The sequence below is a fragment of the Aethalodelphis obliquidens genome, unplaced genomic scaffold (genome assembly GCF_003676395.1).
Source record: "Aethalodelphis obliquidens isolate GAN/ISIS:26980383/991018 unplaced genomic scaffold, ASM367639v1 scaffold33, whole genome shotgun sequence".
Lineage (NCBI taxonomy): Eukaryota > Metazoa > Chordata > Mammalia > Artiodactyla > Delphinidae > Aethalodelphis > Aethalodelphis obliquidens.
The window spans coordinates 1280638-1308312 of NW_020837977.1; the positions used below are offsets into that span (position 1 = coordinate 1280638).

The 27675-nt window shown below is 37.9% G+C and overlaps 1 long non-coding RNA gene across 2 annotated transcripts; it reads right to left on the reverse strand.

Annotated features, from left to right (window-relative positions):
- On the reverse strand, window positions 1-27267 carry LOC113631437 (uncharacterized). Of its 2 annotated transcripts, XR_003437320.1 has the most exons (5): window positions 26896-27267; window positions 26308-26434; window positions 20300-20546; window positions 8571-8688; window positions 1-192 (listed from the first exon to the last, which is right to left on the reverse strand). It is a non-coding gene; the product is annotated as an uncharacterized LOC113631437 (long non-coding RNA). The 2 variants fall into 2 exon arrangements; XR_003437319.1 differs by having other exon boundaries at window positions 26308-27267.
- Window positions 27268-27675: the final 408 nt, after the last annotated feature.

A 27675-nucleotide genomic window follows, 5' to 3' on the forward strand; every position in this document is an offset into this window, starting at 1 on the left:
GGTCTTCTGCCAGCATTCAGTAGGTGTTCTGTAGGAGTTGTTCCACATGTAGATGTATTTCTGACGTATTTGTGGGGAGGAAGGTGATCTCCACGTCTTACTACTCCCCCATCTTGAAGCCCAGTGTAGGAAATGGTTTTTATTTAAAGTTTAGATATGCATTTAATTAACCAGAAGTACGTTTTTCTTTTCCTATGAAGGAAATTGTGGAGAAAGTCAGCAACATACTCATTTAATAAATTACAGCATTGGTGCATTAGAATGGTCTACAAGCCTAGAAAAATATAAAATAATGCTATATAACTTAGTATTTTCACATAAATCATGACAATTGATTCTTACATCAGTCCTCTGAGTGACTAGGAAGGAATTATGAGTCCAAATTTATAGATGAGAAAACAGGTATAGTTGTTTAATTGCTAGGATGGAGGAGCTACATGGATAAAGTCACCAAGAATGATGACACTAACAGTGTTGTAAAGGAAGAGAGCAGGGTGAGCACAAAAGCAGAGACCCAGGGAGAGTAGCCAGAAGTAGAAGCCATAACATTTACATTTGTGGCTAATTTTAAGTGCTGCATTCATTATAAAATTATATTTCTTTTCAAAAGTTCTAGTTCATTTAAAAAGCTGACAGATTGAGCTGTCATTCTGCCTGATGTCCAAACATATAACTTCATTTAGATCAGGAAAATCATTTGTATGCTTATTTACAGTTATTTCAGCTGTTGAAAACCTTTTACCTTTTACTTCATAATGTAAAATGAATTTAAAGGTGAATCAAAAATAAATAAGTAAACTCATTCATTCAGCAAATATTTATTGAGAGTTTTTGTTAAACTTGCACCTCTCATGATACAGGTGTCATCACAAGCTCTGCCTTCTGGAACATACCACGCCTACCTAGCTCTATAGTCAGCCCCTGCTGCCCTCCAGTCTCTAGAGCATTAGGCTGTTTAATGTCACTCATAATATTTATCAAATTATCTTTTCTACTTGTTTATATATTCACTTATGTCCCCTGTATGCCATGCACCCCCAACCGGAAGCTCTTTGAAAGCAGGAAGTGTGTCCCTTTTCATGCATGGCACCAAGCCCAGTGCCTTGAACAGTGTCTGGTGCTCTAAGTGCTCAATTTATACTTGAGGAAAGAATAAAGATCTAAAAGATCTGCCAAATTGTACATTTCTTATGCAAAACAGTAATTTTGCACACATGATTGCAATTGATTCTCACAAAAATACTATGAAGTGGCTACACTTAGAATATATGTTTAGGAAACATCCTCGTATAATTTCCCAAGCTCATAGCTCATACAACATAAAATCTGTGTTCACAGACCGTAATAATTGTTGAAAGACACCCATGTTCTCAAGATGTCATCAGTACAACACATTTGCCAGATTGAGTTCCATGTGCTTTGTTCATTCTATGTTCCAGATGTAGGAGAAAGCACCAAGGCCACACAAATTTCAGCGAAGTTTGAAAGCACTGAGAACTACTAGAAAATCTACCCACTTAGCTCCTCCAATTAGACCAGCTGTGCACAAATGCTAAGGCATGTTTCTACACACCATAAGGCTACAAACAATTGGTTTCTCTTTGTAAGATAGTATTATTCAACCTAAGAGGGGAAGTCTGTATTTTAAAAAGAACTGATACCCTTAGTTAATTGGATTGTTGATATTTAAGACAGATACAGTTGATGCATATTATGTATTTTAGAATCTGCTTTTTGGTTTCTGATTATAAAAGTGTTGCCAGATTGCTCTGTTTTGTCAAAATACGTTTTATTATCTTCCAGTATACACAGCTAGATCTAATTTCCTAGCTCCACAAAAGGTTAAGACTGTGTGTCTAAGATCTGGCCTGGGAGTGATATGTGTTTATGGGCAAAGACATTAAGAAGAAACTCTAACGGGTAGAACTCGGAGGACTTAAACAAAGGTGGAGCCACAAGATAACAAAAGCCTGGATCCTTGAACAATCACAAAGAGGCACCTCTAGCAAGGCAAACCCTCACCAACTGTGACTTCAACAACATATACATTTCTATTATATTAAGCCAGTGAGATCTTAGGAATATTCTGTTACTTGGCTAATGTTATTTTACATCATATTATTCATGGTAGAAACTTGAAAAATACTGAAATATATTGCCTATTCTTACATATTTATTATTCTAGGTGAATTTCAGAGTTACTCTGCTGGGATTTTAATTAGAATTACAATGGCTATATATGTGAATTAGATTTTTTTCATAGTTTTAATATTGCATATTGTTATCCAGAAAAAAAGGTGTATGTATCCATTTATTCAAATCTCATTCTTCATTTAGCAACTATATATTTCTTGTTACACTTATTCTGAGGTATTTGGCTTGTTACTACTTTTTTATTGTTGGAATTATAATTGGAATATTTTCCCTATATCATTTTCCCATTTATTTTTTTATCAAAGCCATTGTATATATTTTGTGACCACATTATTGGATTCCTCTATTCTTTCTAATAGTACTTTTTCTTATTGATTCTCTGAGTTTTTCAAATATATAATCATATTATCTTTAAATAGTGATAATCTTGCCCCTTCTTTTCCGATGTTTATCATCATTATTTCACCCCTTTGTCTAATTTCACTGTCTATAATATTTCCAGAAAAATAGTAAATAATAATAGGAAAACAACACACACCTGACTTATTTCTGACTTCAGGGGGTGTGCTTACACGTGTTTCATCACTAAGAACAATGCTAGAAACTGGTTTGAGATATGCTTATCATTTTATTTAAACAAGTATGCTTCTCTTCCTATTTTATGAAGGGTTTTTCTTCTTTGACCTGTAGTCAATTGTACTAGGAGATTTCATATTGCTAAACAGTCTTGCATTCCTGAAATAAACCCCACTTGATCATGACATATTATTCTTTTAATGTAGTGCTGCATTTTGTTCTCTGGATTTTATTTACTGTCTTTCATTAATATTCATAAGTGAGATGATTTATCATTGTCTTTTCTGTGGTGTCTTTGTCAGATTTTGGAGTCAGTGTCATAGTAGTTTGGGTTTTCTTTTACGAATTGGAATGCTTTATTTTCTATGCCTGAAACAATTTAAATTGCGTAGGAATTACCTGTTCTTAGAAGGTTTGAAAACATTCATCCATGAAATTCTTTGGTATTTTTATAGCCAAGACCCTAATTTAACAATGTAATGAGTTCCTTCCATGATCATTGTTTTGTTTAGTATATCTATATCTCTTGAGTCAATTTTTGTTATTTTCAATTTTTAGAAAACTTAGAAACTTGTTTCTGAATTTTAAGTTAGCTGTGTGTCATATAATATTGACAAGAAAAGGATAAGTTCAATATTTTTTCTATAAGATTTTGTAAAGAAGATATTCCTAAAAGTATGCTTTATGGATGTTAATAGGATAACATAAAAAGATGGTCCTGGGTCAATATTACTGGGAGAAGCTTTAAAGCAAATATTAACAATTTCTTTTTCTGCAGGACTTCTCAGAGTCTTTAATATTCTTATGTGCATCTTGACTCTTTAATAGGGGCCAGTGTATATAACCAGTTTCATACTTGGCTGTATAATCTCCCCTTTTCTTTCAAGGACCATCAAGGTACTTGTGTGCTCTGGTACACAATTCGGGAAACAGGTCTAAAGAAACCTGAAGAGTAAGGTTATTATTGCAGAAATATTTTCAGGATTGATGAAACTAGGGTGTTCTGGAAGACAATCCCCTCTAGAAAACTCATAAAAGTACAATAAAGGGACTTCCCTGGTGGTGCAGTGGTTGGGAATCCGCCTGCCAATGCAGGGGGCACAGGTTCAAGCCCTGGTCTGGGAAGATACCACATGCTGCGGAGAAACTAAGCCCATGAGCCACAACTACTGAGCCTGCACTCTAGAGCCAGCAAGCCACAACTACTGAGCCTGCGTGCCTAGAGCCCGTGCTCTGCAACAAGAGAAGCCACCGCAATGAGTAGCCCCTGCTCACAGCAACTGGAGAAAGCCCACGCGCAGCAACGAAGACCCAATGCAGCTAAAAATAAATTAATTAATTAATTTTAAAAAATACAATAAAAATGTATAAACTTCAATGCTCAGAAAGACATTTGGTTTTATTTGATTCAAACATTTTTCATGCTCATACCTTTGCTTGTACATCACTCTAAAAAATCCCAAAGACACTAAATATATGTAAAAGATAAAGCTGCAACCATCTGAATATTAAAAACAAACCTTCAAACAAGCTTTAGTTTCAGTAACTAGTGACCTTGCACGAGTTTTACTTATATTACCTAAAATATTGCTTATTTAAGCAGGGGTATTTTCTATACAATAGACAGTGACCATAAAAATCTAAGTTGTTTTCCTCCATAATATAGTGCTGTCTCCAACTTACAGATGAAGAAATGTCATATCCTTTCTAAGCAAAGCCTTTGTGCATCTATTCAGAGACCTAATCTTTAGGAACTAACCCATAATGGCATCTGGAAAAGTTTCAAAAGCTGAAGAAAAAAAAGCAAACGCTAATATGTGAATACATCTCATCAATTATAGATGTACATTCAAACAGAACCTGCTGGGAAGCTGATATTTTCTCATTTTCTGAGACCTATGGGCCCCAATTTAAGAGCAATGTTCAAGCAGCCCAGATAACAGAATGGATGGGTAAAGCTTTCCTGGATTTGAAAATTTCAATACAATTCTTAGAAAATTATCATCCCAGGCTTAATTAGAAATAAACAAAAGCACAACTTGAACTCCGTTGCCTTTAATTGTTTGAGGGAATTCAGAGAAATAAAAGGAATCCTTGAGTACAGCTCTTCGAAGTAATCTGCCTCACATGTATGGCTTCTTTTATCATTTAATTAAAGATGTAGCTGCATCAAAACAGTGAGCTTCTACTGAAAATCTACAGAAGCATAAGAGTTTGGCAGTGGTGTGCTAGATAGAGCTGGCTTGTAGAGTTCACAAGAGCCAAATGTGTGCTTTTCTTCCTAACTGTGTTAGGTAACCTCACGTTGGTAGCTTTAAATTGCCTGTGGTAGGAGAATTTACACCACGGCAATAGGCAAACATTGCAAATCAGGACTTTTTTTCCCCCCAAAGAATAGTTACTAAACATATACCAGCAGATCTCTGATAATTATACAAAACATAACAATAAGTATGAATTATGTTCTGTTTGATAAATCAATTGTATAATAAACCATGAATTCACTCATTCCAAGAGTTCCCCCAAGTTAACATGTGCACATGTTATTAAAGATACTGATTGCAAATTCTACCACAACGATACATATCTTTATTATAATAGATTATACCATTTATCTGTTTCATTATTGTTTATAAAACTTTGAAACACATTCCAATATTTGACATAATTAGCTAAGTCTTTGGTGTGAAAATCAATTTACCAAACTTGAGGACTTACGTAAGTGGTTTGGCTTGTATTTTTCTAGTTATTCTTCTTCTATATGATAATGAATTTGTATATCTCAATGTTTTTCCCTAAGTTTCTCAAAAATCTAGACCACAGACCTTAGACTTCAGTGTTTAGCACAATACCATTTATGTATTTGTTCTAAATGTTTGACTAAGTATTTTCAGGAGCCATAGAAAATGTTTGTGTCAAGAAAATTATTTAAAATTTACAGATTTAAATGTTAGATTTATTCAAGATATTTACCTTTCTATGCACTGACTATAATTATAAATTTCAAAAAGGGAGAGATTTACCCTCAGTGCTGGAATACAATTTTCTTCATGTGAAAATTTTCTTCATGTGAAATGTTCAACTTACTTATTTTACAACATGTTGAAAAACTGATAATCTGGTACACCTATAAGTATCAAAACGTGTCAAGAAAGATATTGTTATTTTCTGAAATAGTACTTGTTGAAATTATCAATACTTACTTATCTTTCTACACACACACACATACACACACACCTTACTTTTTTAGATCACATAATCTAAAGTTATGAATGTGAAACTCTACATAAAGTAAAAGAAAGAATTCAAATCCTCCAAAAATGAAAGTTAACAAAGCTGATAATTTCTCACGCTTGACCCTGTACTTCCAAGTAGCTGCAGAGAAAGGTGGGTAGAGTTGTATGTGCCTTGGTATTGGAAAAATAAAAACTTTAATTTTTCCAGGGAGACAGTATTTCCCCTTGCTTAAGTCATTTAATAAATTCATCCAATAAATGCTTATTAATAGCCTACTACATGTGAGGCACTACACTGATGCTGAGCATACAGAAATTAAGCAGTCATGGAAGGTGGATATAAAAATCAAATAAGTGGAAATGAATAGAACATGTGCCTTGCTGTAATGGATACAGAACACTGTGGGGCACCAAATGGGTGAGTAATAGATTTAACCTAGACGGGTGATCATGAAAGTCTTCATAGAGATTTTTCCCAGAAAGACTTTAAAATTAAATGTATCTTTGTATGACAGGTATTTCAAGTAGAGAGTGGCACAAGCAAAGGAACAAAAACCCATAACAGCAGGGCACATTCAAGGAACTTCCAGTACTTTCAGTTCTGCTGGAGCATAGAGTTTGGGGAGACGGAGAGAGATTGAAGGTCACTGCGCACAGAGAGTAACAGATAATAGGAGAAGAGAATTGGGGATATTGACGGTGTCTACTCTCAGAGAAAATAAGCCTAAAGCATAGGTGGTAGAGAAGGAAACTAATAGGGAGAGTGAAGAGATTTCTAGGCCCGGAGTTTTCAATGAGTGAGTTAGTAAACTGAGAGACAGTGGTGAGAATGAGATATTATTAGGTAGTCTTTCAGAGGTAGAGGAATTCAAAATTCTTCCAGGCTCAGAGAATTTCTGTGGCGTGGGATGACCAAGAAGAAGCAGGAGTGAAAGTAACTGGAAATAAGGAGCTCAAGGAATTGAATGAAAGTCTAAGATCTAGTTTAGAACACCCAACTTAATGGGAGGAACCGAGGTAAAAGGGAACTGGGAAGCCATAGTTTATCTATGTTTCTTTTGATTTTTAACACAGAAATTATTTACTAAATTCTTTAACGTTTCCTCAGAAAAACTTGAATCAGACAAACCCAATTGTTTGTTATTTGCCAAGCACGTTTAGATCCTATTATTATCATCTTTCTGATGAGGAAACTAAGACTTAGCAAAGGTAAGTAAACTAGTAAGAAGCAGAGCTGGAACTAAACCCCATACGAGCTGACAAATCTGGTACTCTTAATATAATAGTGGGCTAATTACTTAATCATTTAGATACGAATAACATCTACCTCACAGAGACAGAATTACAGATTAACAGTAAAGTCTAGAAGTGATTGAGTGTTGTTAACTCCCTTTGCCCCAAAGTCAGGTATTTGTTTATGAATGTGTGTATGGGTTTATGTTTATATATACTCATTTATTGGCTAACTCATTCTAGAAAGAACTTCCTAAGTGTTCAATGAATATGTGTGTTGTATGAGTCTGAACACACTGAACTACAAGGACTGAATTTGATAATGCACAGGCACAGAAATAATTATATTCAGAAGGATAAACTTTCAAAAAGCTTTAATTTGTCTAAAAAAAAAAAACTTATAGCACTTTCTCTGTGTGTAGCAATGTTCTAAGCAAATTACTCATTCTTCATTAACTCATTAGTATAATGTAATAAACATAAGCAATATCAAAGAATTGAAAGAATATGAACAATAAGAACCCCTAAATGTTTTTTTAATAAGAATTTTCTCTGATGCTTACCTGGAGTTTTACAGTTGAAAATAAGAGGGATAAAGAGAGAATGTAAAGGTGAGGTTTGCTAATTATTAGTGGATAGGTTTGGATCATGGTGGGCATGAGGGAGGCTTATGGAAAAAGGAGAGTGAACTATGCTGATAACAATTATTCATTATTTGCAATAAGACCTAATAGAGCAAACAATAGCTTAATCAATATCTCCAACTTTTTTTCAATATTCCAAAAGTATAAAATTAGGTTTCAACAATATCTGTTTTCTTTTATTTACTTGTCATTTTAAATCTTCTAAGATTTTTTTCTAATGCAGTGAGCTATGAAGCCATCATTTTTGTCTGTCCAGTACATTCTCCCAACATTGCCCTTAGTAGCAGATGGGTTTCTCTGGACAAAGAGAGTGGACATGTGAGCCATGTCTGGCCAATCATGATCCCTCACGTTTTGGGCATTGGTGACTTTCATGGTGGTGCCCATGTGATCCAAGCAGAGGCAATCAGCATCCTGACTGATGTTCAAATGATAGGAATGAGTTTCATTTCATGTTTTCCATTAAGTCAGTAAGCAAGGAACTCGTGATTCTGTGGCTACTTAAGAACATCTTTACCAGCAGCATGGATAAAGCCTGTCACCACTAGGAGGAACTGAGGCCACCAAAGATGGAAGCTGATTCTGGAGATGGAGAAAGTGGAAAGAGAATTGAATGAAACTAAGACAGTTGGGACCCTTAGATCAAGCCATAAGTGCAATCCATTCACTTCTCAAAGGCATGACCAACAACTTTCCAAGTCAGTTAGAATTGTTTTTTGGTTCTCACCATTCAGAGAGTCATCACTAATACTCCAGACTTGGATCCAAAGAGCTGGTTTCTAATTCCAACTAGTTGGGCAATCTTGGGCAAATCATGTCTTCTCCCTTGGTCTGAGACTCCTTACCTGTAAAATGATGGAAATGAACTTGACCTTAGGTCTTATCTGTCAATCATTCCTGATTCTACAATATAATTAAATTATATAAGATATAATTAAGTTAAAATGACTATTTCCCAAAACACCCTAATTTTGCTCAAAGATCTCTCCTTTTCTAACCATTTCCCGATTCTATCTCTGTATTACTCCTACATAATGGTATCAACAGAGAAGAAAGGGTGTACAAAAGGAAAGTGTAAGCTGTGGTATTTTGCAGGGTTTAATTTTTGACTTGGCACTGTTTTCATGAAAATATGAACTGTAGGTAAGTTATCTAAATAAAACGTATTGATTCTCTATAGAAACAATCCAAGTACATTTCTTTATGTTTATAACTAAAGTTTATGTTAAAACTTTTATCTAAACATAAAACCACAATAAAGTCCATACCAATTAGATTTGATTCAGAAAAGTTTATTAAACACTTATCCTGATGAAAAAAATAATTTACATATCATCCAAACTGGGTCTCTTTGGGTCTTGTGCTTAGCGCTTCGCTCTGCGCATTAAACTCTCTAAATGTTTGTTAAATTAAATTGAAGGAGTTGCTTTAACTGCAGCTCACATGCCCTTCCATGATTAATGAATCATCACTAAGTGAGAAATTAATGAGTGTGCTCTCAGCATCAGGAAAAAAAAAATGTGTTCTGTTTTGGAAAGGGACAAAATTTCACAGCAGGGGAAGGAGAGAGGCAACTCCAGGAATTAACAAGAAAAGAAGCTTGCAATTACAGCTACTGACATGTGGATAGACTCAAAATAGCTGTCGAAATCACTATCTGTGAGCTGTCACACACACTAGCTTCAAATTAATCAAGACTTCACAAATCCCTTCTCCTTACAGTTAGAAAGCAACAAAGGATGGAAGAATCTATCCAGGACAGCTCCAAAGCAGAGACAACTCTGAAGTTCAGATTTCTCACTGCTGCCATGTTTCCAGGCCCTCTGCCCACATTTTTCTTCCTCTTTCCCATAATCAAAGAACCAGAGCACACAGGGAACATCAGACAGTAAAACCAGGCTGAAAAAACCTGAATGAAAAGAGGAGGCAACTAAAGATAGATCCCAAAGTATGAAAAGGGAATAATTCTGATTCCACACTTGGCATGTTAGGGAATTATGGCAAATAGAGAAATCTAAGCAATCAGGCAATTCAAGGCAGGAAGATCCCAGCAGCTAAAGGTGGGACATAATTATTAGTGGGAAGCACATGCAGGCAATAAGAAGTCTGAATAAGTAAGCAAATGGGAAAGGATGCAAAGGCATCCAGAAGTCTGGTATTAGGTAGAATTGGGCAAGATTCAGGGAGAAGAACAAGTCATAGAGAAATTAAGCAGGAAGGAGACAGGGAAAGGTCACATTTTTGTTCAAAGGCTTGACAACACCCCTTATTGCAACTGGGGCACAAGCAAGGGGCAAGGTCTTCCATATGGGATGGCTTGACACTGAGTCAGCAAGTTACTGTCTCAAGGCTCGTTAATATTTCTCAGCTATGAACAGAATTGGTCTTGGGCCTGGACCAGTGGAAAAATGATGAAGACAGTGTGTGTGCCAAGTGTCTATCAGGGAGAGAACATTTCACTAGTGCCATTTCCTTTTTTATTTTCTTCAATTATTTTACTTGGGAGCCAGATGGGGAAAAAATCACACAACTGAAACAGCCACTGTACTTCTGCACCATATAGCTATTTCCCTCACATTTGACCACTTGGCTTTGTAGCATAGCTTTTCCATTATTTGTTTGGCTGTTACTGATAGCACCAGGCTCTTATGAAATATTAAGTGCTGTGAACAGACACTACATACAGAATTAGTGGCCTTGGAAAATAATGAGTAGACTTAATGAAAGGAATAAATAAGCAAGAGAACCTGGATTTCAGAATCCTGGCAAAGTAGCTCCAGGGCCCTCTCCGAGCACTTAAGTATCTCCACATGTATGAAGGAGTCCACTATTCCTTCTCATGAACTCCCTGGATGCTGCCGAGTGTGGTCACTGGAAATGAGAGACTTTGGTTTTCATTCAGAATAACTTGCTGATTACTGGTTAGAAAATTAAACCAGTGACTTCTTTTTCAGTTTTCTACTCCCCAATTTTTCACTAATATCCTCTGGCCCTCCTTTCCTTTTAAGTATGATAAAATACAGTGCTTGATAATTTCCTGTGGAAGACTGGCTTTCCTTGGTATCGGTAACCAACAAACATGCGTGGTTGCATTTTTTGGTCAAGGGATGGATGGGGATAGAATATAGCTTTCAGATTTGACATTGACTAACATTGACATTACAATACAATGGCAATTAAATATAATTGTGAAAAATAGAATAATGATCGACTGAGACAAATTCCTCCTACACTTGTCAATTAATTATAGTCTAACAAGTTTCTCCTTTGCTACAAAGTTATATACACCCACAGCAACCTTCACACAGTCAGGGACTTTTTAGTATTGAAAGTTTAAAAATCCATGTGAACTAGTTTTCTTCAATTATAATGGGATTGACTTACTTTTTTGTAGTAAGATACAGTCATCTTAACATTTTTAAAGGTTATAATCTTTATTCTTTCCTGATTAGGACATGATACTCTCATGAGGATTTGATTTGGTTAAAATGATTATGACATATGTTAATTTTATGACTCTCAATTCTAAAAGTGATGCAGAAATTTAAATCCACAATTTTTAAAAAAATACAGACTTAATATGGGATGAAAGAAAACTTGTTAAATTTTATATCAAAGTAACTGCTAAAAAGAAACTATGAACACATAATATAGGATGTTGTAACAAGTAGGGTTCACTCTTGCCAACAGGTTATTTTCTCCATTTATGATTTTAGGTTTTATAACGTAATCATCAGGCCAGTAATAGCTAATCAGATAAGAACCTGCTGTATAAATAAATAAAATAAAATACAAAAATAAAAAAAAGCTAATCAGGGCATAAAATAAAGTTAAAATGTTTTACCAGCCTTACAAACATTTGTGCTGCTAGATTTTTCACTAGTTGAAAGCAACAGCCTATTAGGTAGCTGAATATAGAGTATGTTAGAATTGCACCATATGCTGTTTCAAAGAAACATCTGACTTAGCTAAGAACATGCTTTTGATTTATTAGTTGACTTCTGTGCAGACATATATGTGATTTCTTGATTCCTTTCTTCGTGTCACACTTTTGATGCAATCAACCCTCATGTTCTCTTCTATTCTTCAAGTCCTGGGAGAAAATGCAATCAATCACTGAGTAAATGTAGTAGGGTAACAGCCCTTTCTCGAACATGATTTTCCTTTTTTATCCTGCTGTTTTAAAAAATATATTTTTGAAAGAGAAAATAAATGAAGTGATCTAGTGGTCTAGATCTAGTGATCTAATCTTCCTTTCTGCACATTTTCAAATTTGGGCTGCATCGATTTGTCAATTTTGATATTGGAAATGGATAGAAAGTGATAAAATTCCTCATACTTGTATACTAATTTGTTCCTTAAAAATAAAAACAAACAGTTATAGTTTGTCATATCTTCCAGTGAACTAGAATTCCAAAATAAAAACGAGGTCTGAAAGACCAGATAGGCAAATGATATATGTCTGAGATGTAAGTGACAAGTCCACCACTAACAGCAAAAGAAATGTATTTTATTATGAGTTAATACTTACTAAATACATGCTACATGCAGAGGAGTATTAATGCATTTTACCTGGATTTTCACAGGTAAGGTTCCAAATAATCCATAATTCAAATGTTAGCCTTAACCACATTTTGCAGTTAAAGTAACTGAGTCTCAAGACTTAGGTCACTGCCCAAGGTCATAGAGTTAGTAAATTACAGAGCCATGATTCAAACATAGGCCACTTGGCTTCATAGTTTGCAATACTAAGTTATTCTCTCTCTTGTCAACTTTAAAACATGGTAAGTCATCTAGACTCTCTTAGCTTCTGTTTCCTAATCTCTAAAAAGTGAATAATATTATCTACCTCTTCAGACATTTGGGGAAAATAAGTCAATTTGAAAAAAAAAATGTGTGAAGAGCTGAGGGCAGTAAGGCATAGACTTTGATGGACTGAGGAAGCCATAAAGACTTCTCTTCTCAGAAATGACATTTTTGAAGTGATTTGCCTAGATATTCTTTCATATATTTCCTGAATCACCCAATTATTTTAGAATGAGGGCTAGAACCCAGGTGCCCAACCAACCATATTCATTCTCCTACTACCTTGAAATGGAGGCTGATTACGGTCATCGTCGCCAGTCTACATTGCTCTCCAGCACATTCCTGGTGGCTTTCATGTCGTCTCTTGGCTCTCTCATGGGACATAATCTCATGGTGGGTTTTGTGGTTTTTCATAATATATCCACTCCAACGTGCCCACTTCTCTCAAGCATACTTTTTCCCTTCATCCACCATCTTCCAGGCCAACTCAGGCATTTCTAACTTACTGAGAGTTGCCCATTGTTTTTCTAGGTCTCTAAAAGTCACCACAGTAGCACACATGCCCCATGTCTAGAGTCTTTGCTAGGGTGTTAATCCTTATTTCCCAAGAAAGTGCCCCCAAGTTAATAAATTCTTGCTTATTCAGGTTTTCATTCTGGTCCATTGACCAAGCACTCTTAAAAATACAATCTGTAGTTATTGGTCTGGCAGCCAAGAGAGGCAGTGAGGGCTGAATCTGACCAAGGCACCAATTGCCCTGTGGGGAGAGGCTTCTGCAGCATCTTCCAGCACAGCTGAAGTGCCAGCTCTTTCTACAGAAGGGAAGGGAGGCCACCTCTACACATCTAGAGGGTTCAGAAGGGTTGTAGAGTCAATATCCTCAGGAACACCCAGAAAGCCCTCTCCCACTTCTCTGAACTCCTAGTTTTTCCTACTAGGACTCTGACCTTCACATAACAGATCTGCCTTGGATGAGGGTTCAAACATCTCAGCAACTCTCCCAATTAATTCTACTCTCTGCCATTTGACTATACCTGCCCTTTAAATATGCTAAAACCACCCAGGCTCTCTAGTTTTTACACTCAGCAGTTATCCATTTGTTAATGGCAGGCCATCTTTCATCATTCTTCAGCAGGGCCTCATTTCAATATATTGGGTTGGCCAAAAAGTTCGTTTGGGCTTTTCCATAAGATGTTATGGAAAAACCCAAACGAACTTTTTGGCCAACCCAATAGCAGTAGCCAGCCAACTCCACTGTCTTTGTAGGCACAGTAGCCTGTTTTTTGTTTTGTTTTTTTTCTTCCTTGAACAGCTCACTGAACTCAGAAACACTTACTTATGTTTATCAGTGTGTTAAAGGATATGATAAAGGATACAGATGAACAACCAGATGAAAAGATATCCAGAGCGAGGTCTGGGAAGGTCCTGAGCACAGGAGCTTCTGTATCCATGGAGTTGGCATGACTCACTCTCCCAATATGTAGATGTGTTTACGCACCTGGAAGCTCCCTAAACCCCATACTATTGGGGTTTTATGGAGGTTTCCTCATATAGGCATGAACAATTATTAACTCCATTTCCAGACCCTCTCTCCTCTCTAGAGAATGGGAGTGGGGCTGAAAATTCCAAATTTAATCATGGCTTGGCTTCTCTGGTGACCAGTCCCCATCCAGGAGGCTCATTAGAACAAAAGATACTCCTACCACCCAGGAAATTTCAAGAGTTTCAGGAGCCCTGTGTCAGGAACTGAGGTCAAAGACCAAATATTAGAACAAAAGATGTTCCTAGCACTCTTATCCTCTATGTGTAGGCATGGTGGCCTGTTTTGATCACCTGTGACCACACCTAACTCTCCCAGGCCAAACCCCTTATATCTTTAATATGATATTTGGGATGTTTGGGGTTGACTTGGAAAAGTGGTTTCAGTCCAATCCAGCTTCCATCTCATCTAATGGCCCAAAGTTGGCTTACTTCACAGCCATGTGACCTGTGCAGGGCCCTGCCTTCAAAAGGACTCTGCTATTGCCATCATGAAATTCTCCATAATCTCATATTTGAACTTGTGTTGTTTTTTTTTTTAAGTGAATTTCGATGGGATTGGACAATGGAACACACACATGAGCAGAGGAGATATAAGCAAATGCATGTCAGCCTGCACTGTTCCTTACCTCCCAATTCACATGTACTGCTTTGTGTGTCCATGTGTACTGGACTCCAGGAGACCCAGAATAAATGAAAGTTAAGAGCGATGCAAATCAAGTACACAGTAAGTGTGTTGCTTCTACAACTGAACCCCACGAGGCTATGCTTCCTGTTTGAACCAGAACTGCTTCCAAAAGACAGAAAAACAATGGTGTTACAAGAAACATGAACAACAAAGGAACTTTATCATATCCTTTCTTACACTAGTTCCGGTTATTAATGAACTACTTTACATTGAAAATTATGAGATAGAAAGAATGGAAAAAAACAGGACAACTCACATTCCCTTTTCTTTTCAGTCCTTGCTTACCCATCAGTAAGCCAGAAGGAGAAAGTGTTGGTAAAAAGTACATGTCAAGAAGTAAAATAAAAACAACTGAGTTAGTTTTATGCACAGTTTCCACTGTTCTGGTAAGAAAAAAAAAAAAAAAAGATATTCAGGTACAAGTTACAAAAAAAGCATCGTGCAACTTTGGTGATTCCACATAAAAGTTAAAAGCTCTTCTATTTGCACTGAAAATAGACATCGCACAATACAAAGATGAGTGGCAAAATTCATGCTAATAATTTCAATTTTTAATTTTTCTTTACTTAGAACGACATTCAATGGCTAATGAAAAATTTCATGATAAGAGTGTGACCATAAAGGAAGGGAAAAGGCTTTATATTTTACTATCATTAATCCTACTTTTTGAACAAAAGGCCCCACGTTTTCATTTTGGACTGAGTTCTGCAAATTATGTAGCCAGCGCTGGCCACAACCTAGTTCTTCCCATCTCACTCATTTATTGTTGAGTGATTAAGTGAAAAGCAGAATTTGGCTACAGTTGCTTAAGTCCCAGACTGTGGCTCCAGGCCTCAAAATTCAGGGGAGCTGAGGTGCAGGCTGATTTGTGGAGAGAAAGCATATCACAGTAATTAAGAGCACCGATACCAGAGTCGGGAGTCAGCGTGCCTAAGTGCAAATTCTGAACTGTCACCTTTATGATCTGGGACTATTTACTTAATCACTCTATGCCTCATCTTCTTCATCTGTAAAATGCGATTGTGATCATCATAATGCCTACTACATGGTGTTGTTGTGGACATGAAGTGAACCAATACCTGTAAAACACTTAGAATAGTGTCTGGCAAATAGTTGGTACTATATAAATATTAGCCATTAATATTATTTCATCAAATAGAGGGAAATAGTCTACCCTTAATCTGAAATAAAAGCCACCTACACTTTATTAAAGATTAGCATTATTTTAAAAAATTCTGTATGACAACACAGAAATATTTGCCTTCACCAAACACTACTTAAACATACTTGGATATAGTATAAGATTTTGATAAGTGAGCAAGGATCCATCATGATTACCCCCCAAATGAGCACTTTCTGGTCATCTTAAGCTTATGATTAACATGCTCAGACACTGCTTCAGGTAATCAGCTGATAGATAGCCAGACAGCAATAATAGGTACATTATTGCTATATTGTGTTTGAGCTACAATTACTTGGGAATGAGGAGGATGTTATAAAATTGTATTTCCTAAATTACATGTTTATTTGGTAATTCACAAGCCACACAGAAAAGAATTACTCAGGACAAAGCTAGCTGAAACAAATTTGCCTTAATGTATCCTAGAGACTCAGCAATGTTTGGAAGATCCAGGCACACAGATCATACGTTATACTGGTGTAACACAACTTGGAAGTTTCAATACTACAGAGGATAGAGTCTGAACTTAGATAGAACTGGGAAGTAATGCTTGTAATTAAAAAGACCTAAGTTCTCATTTCTCTAAACAGCTATGAAATGCTTCTGTGTTCCAAATCCCTTTGGAAGCACATGACTGTAAGAAGGAAATAAGTACCCAACCTCAATAATTAAAAATACCACTGCAACGTTTATCTTTAAAGAAAGCTTTGCATGTTGGGAAAAGAAAGATTTCAACCTGCTTCTAAGTATAATAATCTTTAACAAAGTATTCACAAAATTATTTTATTAGAAAACCAAAGCATACATTTTTCCTTTTTAGTTAATTCTATTCTGCAAAATTTCCTGGGGTTTTTGACTCTTTCACTCCTGTTCATATTTTTGCTTCTTTATGGTTTTTCTCCTCTCCTAGTACTCAAGATGCCTAAGGGCAAGTGCTTTCTCATAAGTGTTTGTATCCTTCCGAAGTGTAATATATGTAATATACCATCACATATGCAGTAAAAATCTTGTGTCATTGTCATTGGATTAGTGAAACTTAGTAGGATTTTACTAACGATAAGCATACTTTTAAAATGATGGAATTTGAAAGGAGTAAATATAGAAATCATAGATTTTATATTGCCTTTCTGTTATGATGGCTGAAAAGAACACCTTGAAATTATTAAATCTAAGTTGACTATTATAAAACAAAGCACTTAGAGATGGTATAGCAAGAGCAAGCCTTACATTCATTCTGGGCTACTTTTCTCTTCAGAAGTTCTTGGAATCAAAGTGGGTAAACCGAAGCCTCTACAATTCTGGATAATGTTGAAGCCCAGCTAAGCAGCACTAACCTTTGATATTCATTTGCCCTGGTGTTTGGGTCTAATCCAAAGTATCTACAGGCATGTGGCAATTTACTCACAGAACTGTAGAAATTTAGAACTAAAAGAGTTCTCAAAATTTATCTAAGCCATACTCTTCAAAGTCACATGACCTACTGAGGCCCTCAAGAATTCTGCCATTTGTCTAGGAGCACTCAACTCTATATATGGTGGACATAAGTGATCAAGTCTCCTTAATGCTAAGCTCAGGTCTTGTAAGTTTATAGCATCACCTTTATCCAACTTTCAGGGAATTTCCATGACCCAGAAATAATCAGCAGCAATGTTTCTTACTAGATCCTTCTAAAATGAGTCGCAGCAGGAGCAACACACTAATCAGGAAACTCAGGAAGAATGGGGACTTCTGGATGCTTTCCAGGCTGTTGAGAAATTATGTGAAATTCCAGTGCACCTATATACACCTTTACTCTACTCCCTACACTTCTGAGGGATACGAGAATACTGACTGCAGACCAGTCCCGAACTTCTGATGTAATGAGTAAATAGCTCTTGTTCGGAACAGCTTGTCATGGTTTCAGAGGCTTCTTTCTGAAGAAATTTCCTGCCTCTAAGACTGACAGCAGTGCTCTAAGTTGAGAGTTGTGGGCTCGGGATGGACGCTGAGGATGATAAGGTTAAAGGTGCCAGGGTAAATTACTGCCATATATTTTTTCTCTTTTCCTCACTGACCACCTCTGTTATGGCAGTAAGATATACAGCACAAATACTTAAATACATGCAGAAAGGAGAGAGATTTTACAAGGAAATGACTTCAAGCTTATTCCTCTAGCACTGGTATAGAATCTATCTGCCCTAGAGGTGGAGGGAGTATCAGCTCCTAAATTATGAGACCAGAATCAACCAGAAGAAGAGCCAAATTTAGCCTCCCTTATGGATGTAATTATGTTACTGCAGAAAACCTGCAGACATAGAAAAGGTGGCTTGAAAAATATATATGGAGACCCAAGTGTTTAAGTATAGCATTGAGTTGAAACTGCAGTCATGAAAACTTGGCCTTCAGAATCCAAATCCATTAAAACCAAAAGGAATCAAGGAATCTTTGAGGACATGTCAAACAGATGAGAGAATAAGAAACCGAGGCTCATGACAGTTAAGAGACCTTCCAAAGGTCACACAACTGTCAGGCAAACCAGAGTCAGGCCTCAGTAGGTATTTCATATTTGTAATTGCTTGCTTAATACTGTTGTGAAACAGAAGTTCAACCCCTACATTTGAGAATCAAAATGTACACTGCTTGAATCTATGGACTGGAGAGTTTTGAGACATGTCAAGGACACGAGAAAGGCTACAGGAAAGGGGATTACATATTTTCCTTTTGTCATTATTCAATGAGCTCTCCATTCCTCCATGGCCATTGTTTTTGGCTAGGTATGAGCTGTGGAAACATTTTTCCTGGATTCATCTATTCCCTGGAAAGGAAATTCAGTCTGGCTTAAGAGAAAAAGTTCCTCTCCAAGTAATGATAAATTGTCTAAATTGAAAGCTCACACCATAAACAAATTTGAACAGTACAGACATCTTACAAAATTAAATTTCCATCTAGTGCACTTGAATGATGTTTTGAGAAAAATAGAGGATAATATTTTAAGCCCTGCTTCATATGACTCCCTTCCATAGTACTGTTTTTAAGGTCCACTCCCAGGTAACTGAAAACACAATCATAATGTTTTTTTGTTCTTTATTTCTATAGGCTCTATTTTTAGTGAAATACTTAATGTGCTTTGAGTATAACCACTAATAGTATTGTTTTTACAAGGAAATAAAAAGGCCTACAAATTTTGATACTCTTGCAGTTTTACCGAACCTAAATATAAACTGAACACGTCTTTGAATGTGTTAAGAAATTTAACCACACAAAGTGTTCTCCGTGTAGTTCTATTTTTCTTTTGCACTTCACTGGAACTAAATTTTGTATTTCCACACAATCCATACAATCAGATTTTGTTTCAGATTCACTGGAATATTACCTCTCTAACAGTTCCATTCTATAGTTTAAACTAAGAGGCAGGTGATTGAAACTACTATCAAAACACTCAAGAATCGATTTTTTTCTTAAAAAATATTCATAATCTTTTTACATAACTATAACCAGGCTCCAAATTACCTTTCTAATTTTATCTCCCACTATTCCTCATCCTGCCCAGCTCTAGACGGTGTGACGTAGTGTTTTCTCATCTGTGTCTCATGCTTTTCCACCTCTTTTGCTCAGATTCCTTCCTCTAAGAGCCATGCACCTAAATCCTACCCAGTCTCCGAGAGTCAGATCGGATGCCTTCCTGGCACCCTGGCATTTCCTAGTACCCCAGATCAGGATTAATTTCATCTAGCTGTGAACTCTTGGAGCCCTACCCTTTCTTCCAGCTGCACCCATCACCTTTGCCTTATAACATGGATCCTTAGGGAACAATTTACTATAGTTGTTAAGAGGAAAAACTCTAGAGTCACACAAACTGGGTTCAAATCTTGCCAGTATGTTGTTAGTCAACTGGAGATCTTGGGCATGTCCTTTATTTAACCTCTCTTAGCTCCAATTCTATTACTTATAAAATGGAGATAATTATAATACCTATCTTATAGAGTTGTTGTAATAATCTAAGATAATGTATATGTAAAATAATTTGAAAGGTGCCTCATAGCCTAGTAAGTGCTCAGTAAATTAAGCTACTACCAGTATTCTTATTATATTATCATTGTTTGCAGTGGAAAGAGCTTTCACTAATAAGTGAGAGAACTACAAACTTGCCTTAACATTCCAAGTGTTTTTTTTGTTCGTCATCTGTACTGAAAACAGTATTAGCTATCTATTGCTGCATAATAAATTACCCCCAAACTTAATGGCTTTAAAAAATATTTATTACCTCATAATTCTATGGATCAGGAATCTGGGTGAGGTTTAACAGTGTCCTCTGGCTCAGGATCTCTCAGAAGGCTGCAGTCAAGGTGTTCACTGGGGCTGAAGGCATCTCAAGGCTCAACTAGAGAAGCGTCCACTTCTAAGTTCATGTTCTGGTCCTTGGTAGGACTCAGTTCCTAACAAGCTACTGGACTGAGGGTCTTGGTTCCTTTCTGGCTGTTGGCTGGAAGCTGCCCTCAGTTCCTTGGCCTCTGTACAGGGCAATATAACATATCACAATTTAATTCATCAAAACAAGCTAGAAAAAGTGAAACAGAGATAGCGTGAGCAAGAGGGAAGTCACAGGTCTTCTATAACCTAATTCCGAGATGATATCCTATCACTAGTGTCCTACTGCATTCCTTGGGAGTGTCACCAGATCCAGCCCACACTCAAAGGGACAAGATTATACAAGGGCATGAATACTATGTGGTGGGGGTCACTGAGGGCCTCTCTAGGCTGCCTACCACTCCTTATAAAGTTATTGTGGGAATTAAATGGGGCTAATGTATCTGAAATCCATTGTAGAGTGCTTAGCCCATAGCAGCTATTCAACTTGATTCTCCCTTCCTCACTAGAGTAAAAGTTCTTGAAAACAAGGACACTGCTCAGTGACCCCTGCAGTACCTTAGCACCCTGTGAAGAAGACATGGCTCTTACCAACCACTGGAAGAATAGATGATAAATGATACTGACAAAACTGTTCACAATTTAGTTAATATTGTCTCCATTTTCAGAAAGTATAGCCCACGTACCTCTCATTCATCAGGGATTTTTTTTTTTTTTTTTTTTGGCTGCATTGGGTCTTCGTTGCTGTATGCGGTTTTTCTCTAGTTGCGGTGAGCGAGGGCTACTCTTTGTTGCAGTGTGCAGGCTTCTCATTGCAGTGGCTTCTTTTGTTGAGAAGCACGGGCTCTAGGCGCGCGGGCTTCAGTAGCTGCAGCACACGGGCTCAGTAGTTGCGGCATGTGGGCCCTAGAGCATGTGGGCTTCAGTAGTTGCAGCATGTGGGCTCAGTAGTTGCAGCTCTAGGGCACACAGGCTTCAGTAGTTGTGGCTCGTGGACTCTAGAGTGCAGGCTCAGTAGTTGTGGCACATAGGCTTAGTTGCTCTTCCTGGACCAGGGATCGAACCCATGTCCCCTGCATTGGCAGGTGGATTCCCAATCACTGCACCACCAGGGTAGTCCCAGGGATTCATTCACAGTACAAGAGTGTGGTAGGCAGAATAATGGTCCCACAAAGATGCCCTTACCCGAACCCCCAGAACCTGTGAATAAGTTACATGGCAAAAGGTACTTCAAAGATGTAATTAAGGATCTTGAGATGGGAGATTGTCCTAGATTATGGAGGTGGATCTAATTTTATCACAAGAATACTTAAAATCAGAGAACCTTCCCTGTCTGTAGTCAGAGAAAGAGATATCACTGCAGATTAGTTAGAGAGCTACAACATTGCTGGCTTTGAAGACGGAGAAAGGCGTCCATGAGCCAGAGATTGTGGACACCTCTTAGAATCTAGAAAAGACAAGAAAATGGATTCTTCCCTAGTGTCTCCTGAAAGGAATACAGCTCTGCTGACAACTTAACCTTACCTTGGTCAAATCAATGATGGACTACTGATCAATAGAACCGTGAGATGATACATTCATGTTGTTTCAAGCCATATGTTTGTAGTAATATGTTACATTTAGCAGGTAACAGAAAAATAATACATAGAGAAAATATGTCAGTTACTCAGGAGAGGGATCATACACAAATACTCTCTAAATGGTTAATGAATATATCATTCTATAACAAGATATTAAACATCATTGAAAGCTAAAAAATCGCTAGTTAGATATAACAATTACAAAACACTGGGCTATTTATTGTTTTTATCACTGTATTATAAGGACATTAGCTATTATCAAAAGTAATAAGAACATAAACTATTGTGTTTTAACTTAACCAACACTTATAGAATATTTGCTATGTGGTAGACACTACTATAGACACTTCATAAACACAAGCTCACTTGGCTCTATTAACCCTAAGTGATAGTTACTATTATCATCCCTGTTTTAAAGACAAAGAACAGACTCAAGGTTCAGAGTGCACAGGTAGTAAGTGGCAGAGCCAAAATTCAAAGCCAAACACTCTGTCTCCAGAGTCCATGCTCTTAACTACCAGTTATGCTTCTTCTAAAATCAGAACCTTATATATTCCCAATAAATTGCTTTGGATACATTTGGGGATTTAAGCAGCGTTTTTTCCATTGTATGTATTTGGGGTTATTTTTCCCTATTCATTCATTCAACAATTACTAAGCACCTCCTATTTCTTGGGCACAGAAGAAAAGAGAAATAAAACAACAAGCTTCCCCTTAAAGCGTCCACAGCTCAGTGACAAGAGACAGAGATGTAAATAGGCAATGATGAGATAGTATAATAAATTCATGCAAGCAAAAGCATCTTTTATTCCCTATCAATGAGTTCATAATTTAGAAGGAAAGACGAGTGCTTAAATAAGCATACCTTGAATGCAACAGTGGAAGCACCTAACTGGTGTTAAGAGACATAAGGAAAGGAATAATATTTGCAGGAACTGGTGTCAGGGGGAGACAATGAAGGGTTTGAAGAAGAGTAACAATGTGTGAAGTTTTGTACTTTAGAAAGATTATTCTGGTGAACAGGGAGGAGAGTAAGCTTGAAGGGTGATAAGGAGGCCACAAATTTGTTAGGAAATAAAATGCAGAGAACATGAGGGTTTGAATTAAGGCAATGGCAGCAAAGATTATTAGAAGAGGGTAAGGTTTGGAGTAGTATTAGAAGGCGTTATGGCCAGAGACCCAGCATCTGCCATGTTTCCCTCCAAGAATAATAATAGCAAAAGAGAACAGTGAGAAGTTAGAAATGGTGGATGTGTAAATACTAGGCAGAGGAATGGCAGCAGAGGGTATTTGGAGCTTGTGTCCTGGTGCCTTTCTAAGGAATTTGGATGTTACCCTGGGGCAACTAGAGTCTGGACAAAGTATTTAAAGTGTTCGATCAGGTAGCACTAGAAAGTAACACCACCAGAAAGACAGAGGAGAGGCAGCAGTGGAGAGAAATTAGAAGCTGGGAAAGGAGACAGCATTGTGGTGTTTTAAAAGGGAAAATTTAGGGCTTCCCTGGTGGCACAGTGGTTAAGAATCTCCCTGCCAGTGCAGGCGACACGGGTTTGAGCCTTTGTCCCGGAAGATCCCACATGTCACAGAGCAACTAAGCCCATGTGCCACAACTACTGAGCCTGCGCTCTAGAGCCCACGAGCCACAACTACTGAGCCCACGTGCCACAACTACTGAAGCCCACGCACCTAGAGCCCATGCTCCACAACAACAGAAGCCACTGCAATGAGAAGTCCACGCACCACAACAAAGAGTAGCCCCCACTCGCCACAACTAGAGAAAAGCTCACGTGCAGCAGCGAAGACCCAACACAGCCAAAAATAAAATAAATAAAATAAATAAATAAAATTTTATAAAAAGGAAAAATTTAACTTTCAGTTTTTATTTCATAAAGAGACTGAATTTACAAAAGGAAACATTCCTTTTTCACGATAAACTGTTTTTAAAAGTTGAATTGTCACCAATAATTATAGCTAGCAACAGCTCACGTGGAGGCCCTTTTCTAGTACTTCACATATAGTGCCTCATTGAATCCTCAAGTGTTGTCATGAATTCAGTTAATAATTCAGTTACCTAACCAGGGAGGTTAGGTAACTTGTCCAGGTCGTCCAGTAACTGGTAAAAGGTAGAATATAAATCCACACATTGTGATACCAGAGCCTAAACTCATAGTCACTATATCACTAAAGCATGTTTAGTAAATCCAGACGTTCACAAATTTCTACAATGTTGTGGTTCAGAGCGTGCAGAGGCCCTGGAATCAGACCATGTAGATTCAAATCCTCATTCTACCACTTAATAGCTGTGAGAAGTTACTTCCCCACTCTGTACCTGTTTCCCTCTCTGTAAGTGGGGATAAAAACAGTACTTGTCTCCTAGGGCATTTCTAAGGACTAAGAGTAAATGCAGAAAAGGGGTTAGAATAGTGCCTGGAACATATTATACATATGATAAAATTTACCTGTTATTATAAACATTATTATTCCATCCTAAAGTACTGAGAGTACTGATAAGAAATGATGGATATACTGCATGGACCCAAGTATGATCTGTGGTAGGTAGAATAACCTCCCCTAAAAATGTCCATGCACTAATCCCTGGAACCCATGAATATGTTACTTCACTATGGCAAAAGGGACTTGAAGGATGTGATTAAGTTTACGGACCTTGACGTGGAGAGATTATCCTAGATTATCTAGGTAGGCTCAACTTAACCAGAGTCTTAAAAAACTGAAATTAGAGAGATGAAACAACAGATGAAAAGGTAAGAGAAATCAGAAGGATGAGAGGATCTCAACCTACCATTGTTGGCTTTGAAGAGGGCCACAACCTAAGGAATGTGAGTGGCTTCTAGAAGCTGAGAACATCTCTCAGCCGACAGCTGGCAAGGAACCAGGGACTTCAATACTACCATAGCAAGGAACTGAATCTGGTCAACAATCTGAATAAACAAAAAACCTAATCCTTCCCTAGACCCTCTAGAGAGGAACACAGACCCGGGGACACCTTGATTTTAGCCCAGGGAGACCCGAGCTGGACTTCCAACTACAGAAATGTAAGATAACGTACTGGTGTTGTTTTGAGCCACTAACTTTGTGGTAATTTGTTACAGCAGCAGTAGTAAACTAACATAAGATTTATGTTTACCTTTTTCCTAAAAGACTCAAATATATTGATTTAAGAACTCTGTAATATGCTAAAATAAATTTAAGTTTTTAAAGTCAGCAATTTTAAACTATGTTGGGGCATAAATCAATGTTGCCTTTCCATTTCTATTATTAAATTCCTTAGAACCTAAAAGTTGCTGAAAGGCTAAAAGAAGGTATCATAAACAAGATGCTATTGTAATTTTTTCATCTTTTCTTTCTTTTTAAAGGTGAATAGTTTAATTTTTTCTTGAGTTCTCATAATTAACAGATGAATTAAGTATACTTTGATTTTTTTACTAATATACTTTAAGCCCATAGTCAAGTCCTAATAAGACTCTTCATTAAAATGTCAGCAGGAATATATAAATTCTGGGTTTAAAACAATGTGTTGAATTTACAGAGGTAAAGCACTTACTCAATGGCAAAATACACTATGCCTTGGTTATTATGTACTTTTTCACTGTCTCTGAATTGATAACCACTATAGCTCCAAGAGAGTAAGGGCCGTGTCTGAGTGCTAACCTTTACATCAACACTGCTTAGCAATACCCCTGGCCCCCGGCAGGCTTTTATTAAATAAATGAATGAAAAAAAAATATTTTTAAAGCAAATATACAAAACTGGAAACAAAGTTTCCCTGAAACCTCAGCTTACTAGCTCATTGGAAAACTAAAAACGTTCACTATATCTAGAGATTAAATGGCAAAACCCAGAACCTATGTGAAACATTTTCAATAGAAATTTTAAATGTTCTACACGTTTTGCCCTCTTAATCAGATTCCTTAAACATAATTCAAATTTCTCAACAGCTTGGTATCATTTTTATTATCAATGGATATCGTGACGTTCACGTGACATACATAAGGCTCCATGAATTAGAAACTGCTTTCTAAAAATGTCCCCTATGTTAGTCTTTTTTTTGGTCCCTTTTTCTCCCTTTCATAAAAATTAAGTGAAGCACAGTACAGATGTAGGTCCACCTGAGAAGTACAATATGGTTGCCTTCCTTCACAACTGCTACATGAAAGACTTGGTCTTCTTCAAAGAGCTAGAACAGCCCTATCCAATATAAGTGTAATGGGAGTCACATATGTAATTTTAAAATTTCCAAAACATTCTCATGTTGATATGTAACCAATATAACAAATGAACAGTTCCCATTCTTTGCTTTTCATACCTTATTTTAGTAATCCAGTGTGCATTTTACACTTAGAGCAGATCTCAATCTGGCCTACCCACACTTCAGGTGGCTAGTGGCTACTAGCTGGCCGACTCGAGCTCTGCAGAAACCTCTCCTTCTGTACCTAAGGGAACAACACACCCTTTCAGCTTGGAGCTCCTACTCTATATCACTTGTACTCTTGGTTCCCATAGTGGGAATTTCATTATTTGGAGAAACCATCACCATCATCCTCCTAGGCCTGACCTGAGAACTCCTTAATGTATGGAAGACAAGAAAATTCCAGCTATCTGTGGTGTTAACTGTGTATCTTTCAGGTAAAAATGAATTTGAACAGTATTAGACTTCACTGAGAAATGTTCTTTTATCTATAATGTTTTAAATTCTGAATAACAAGTGTTCCACGGGATAATTAAAAAAAAAAAAACCCGAAGCTTTCTTGCATCACTGCTTCTACAGGATGAGCTCTCCAATGTCTATCAATACAGCTATTGTAGGACTGATTACTCCTGGCGAGAAGGCGGGGCCAGGGTAGACGAGCTCAAACGTTTTTAAGACCTACTGTGTGCAGGAAACTTTACGCACCTGACTTCACTCAAACCAGCCCGACAGTGCCATCCATGAGTAGGCAGTGGCGATTCTCAACGCCGACTACACATAATTGCCTGGTGAACGCTCAAAAAATACCTTCCGTCGGGCCCCAGTCCTAGAAATCCCCCCTCACTTCCCCAGAACTGGGCAACCTGGCTGTCGGTGTTTCTAAGAGCTCTGGGGTGATTCACACCGACCCTGCGGCCGGGAGCTCACGGTCCCCAGTGCTGCGAGCGCGTCCAGCTCGCCCGGTTGGGCCTCCCGAGCCGCGGTTTTGCAGGGTGGATGGCCGACTAGACGGGGCCACCTGCCTCCCTGAGCCTGCAGAGGCCAACAAGCCCCGCCCCCCACCCCCACCCCTACCCCTAAGGCAGCGCCGCGCCGCAAAACTGCCCCAGCTCGGACGCTGCCGCGCTAGCCGGAGTCTCCCTTCCCAATGGAGCTATCCCGCGGTAGGCCCTCCACCCGGGGCAAGCGAAGAGCCCCCGAGACGCGGAGGCGCCCCGCCGCCACTCGGCGGCGCTTGTCCGGAGGCCAGCTGCCGGCGCCCGAGGGCAGGGAAAGCCTTGCTTTCGAGAGCCCCTGCTTCCCAGCGACCCCTGACACCGAGGCCTCTCCACGCGCGGCCCCCCCGCGTTCGCCACTCTCCTGCCAATAAGATACGGATTTCCTCCACTGCCAGCCGACCAATCACCGCGCGCGGATGTCCTCTTCGGCCCTTCGGCTCTTCGGCTCTTCGGCTCTTCGGCCCTTCGGCCTTCGGCACATGGACAT